This window comes from Corvus brachyrhynchos, unplaced genomic scaffold (assembly GCF_000691975.1).
Source record: "Corvus brachyrhynchos isolate BGI_N302 unplaced genomic scaffold, ASM69197v1 scaffold547, whole genome shotgun sequence".
NCBI classification, from domain to species: domain Eukaryota; kingdom Metazoa; phylum Chordata; class Aves; order Passeriformes; family Corvidae; genus Corvus; species Corvus brachyrhynchos.
This window is the reverse complement of record NW_008239104.1, coordinates 517,613-520,062: the sequence shown is the minus strand read 5'-3', so window position 1 is coordinate 520,062 and position 2,450 is coordinate 517,613.

Here is a 2,450-nt window from a genome sequence, read left to right as displayed (position 1 = left end):
GTACAGCACCATATTGTGTTATCTGGATATTAAAAGGCATAATGTGCCAAAATGGTAACATCAAAACTACAGGTTTTTTATGCTACAGAAGCATTTCTGTAATCAGTGCATATTTTCTTGCAATACTGAGATTTTGTTACAGGGAAATGCTTTATCTTTAACCACAAAAAAAAATCCCCAAAACTTCTCACATAAGAGTTCCACCAGTAGAAAATTAAACTCCTTTGTATTTCACTACTGGGTCATAGCATACTCTCAGGCATCAAAATGTTTTCTGTTGAAGTGAAATTGAGCAGAATAATTACAGCATACTAAATAATTCAGGGCTCAGTGGTTTTTCTGTGGTATGAGTTGATGCGTCTTGTATAATGTCAAAAGTAAATTAAATTTCAGCTCATGACATTTAACAAGAAGCTGACGAACAGGTAGTTTCTTGGCATACTTCTGGGGTTTTATTTACTTTAAAATAAATATCACTACATTTAAAATATGAGAACTTTCTAGAGGTTTTTTTGAGTTAACCTTTGCAATAGTTTTAATCAAGGTTTCTTCATAGTATGGACGTATCACTTGCAAGTACATGATATGTTAGTAATTTTATTCTCATAATAACATACGTTTTTTCCCAGACAACTATTTTTCCCAACAACTTACTCAATGCATATGGCAACTCATGTTCTCTTAACTGTTCATATGTTACACTCAACAACCCATGCATGCAGATAGTTGCATCTTCACTGCTGATATTAACTAGTTAACAAGAAAAAAAATTAATTTCTTTGTGAAGTCTTCAAATTCTGTGCTGTTTACTTAAAAAAAACCCCCAAACAAACAGATGTGCATGTGTTTCCATTGGATTAAGAACTGAAACAGTAGAGAGGAAAAATATTGAAGGTGAACTTAACTAATTTCTAACCCACCTCCTAACTTTAGGTGCTAGATCAGCTACCATTTCACTTAGCCTAGAATAGAAACTGCAGATCCTTATGTCTTAATCTGTAGTTGCTTGTGTAACCATCAAACCAAGGGTCTAAGAGAGCCTTAAGGTGTAAGGTTAGGCATGTGGATTGACTAAATAACCCAGTTTGGGGACATTGTAAGAGATTAATCCAATATCCCCAGGGAATTCTGGCACAGGCAGGGTTTGAATCGAATTCCAGCATGGCTTCACTTGAGTTATGTGACTTTTTCATTGCCTATTGATATTTCTTGGCTTGCATTACCCATTTTTACAACAGACCAGAAAATTATTGGAAAACAACTCATGCATTAGAGAATTGTCCTGTCTCCCTTCAGGAGGATACAAGAAGTAAGTTATTGCTGATGTTTACAAGAAACTTGGATACTGAATAGAGAGGATTGATATAATTTCTCCGTAGAATTAACGGGAAAAGAGACAATTCAGAGATCACAAACCCACAATTTTGCTTTGAGATGACGTGTTGCAGAGTCATACCAGAGTCTTTATGTTAAGGTCTTGCTCATCATTTCAGTTCTTGGGGATTAGCAGCACTGATAATATCTAAACCACAAAGTTCTTCCTCTCTGTTCTCGTGACATGACTTTGGTGACATACTAGTCATAAGTCACTTTAGTAAATGCAATGTTGCCTGGATGGTTTTTAGCTCACAGCAGAGTATATTTAAAATATATTTCTCTCATCCACAGGCAATTCTTATTGATCTTACTTTTGTGCTCTATCAATTACCTATTGCTTTTCCTCTCACTCTCATCCATATGCCCAGAGCTTTTCATTGACCTGACCCACCTTGCCTTCTGCTTTCTTTCTGCCTTCTTCAAAGCAATCTTTGCAAACAAGAGTATCTTTCAGCCTCTATTTTCCTTCAAATCAACACATAAGTATGCATCATCCTAAGGAGTCACGGCCTTTCCCTTTATTATTTATGCATATTTCTGCAGCAGTTAACAACAACCAAACTCCAGTCAATCAAACAGCTACAGTGAGTTTTTATATGTTAAGCACATGTTAATGCAGCATTTACTCTACCTGTTAGTTACTTTAAAAAAATTTGTGATAGTGGCCCTTTGAGGTATCTCCACCTAAGAAAAGTAAGCTAGAACTCTGTAGTCTCACAGAATGTCTTTCTGGAAGAAGTGATTCTCACCAGCTGAAAACCTAAATATTTCTGTCTTCCTGTAAATGGACACCTAGCTAGGACAGGACATACACATCCACTGTACTTTCCAAGTAAGGAACACTGCAGTATCAATAAAAAACTGTCAGCCTACTGAGAGTATTGCCTTTAAAGGGGCATGAAATCTATTCATAACCTAGTTTTGCACTATTTAATTTGCTTGAATTTGCTTTCAGTGCATGTCCAGTCAGTGTTCATATAACAGACCTGTGTCTGTACATTCTTCATCTCCTCGATCTTAGTGGTAAAACAGAAAAAAGTACTAGAGAGAGTTGGGAATACAACTCAACTCTT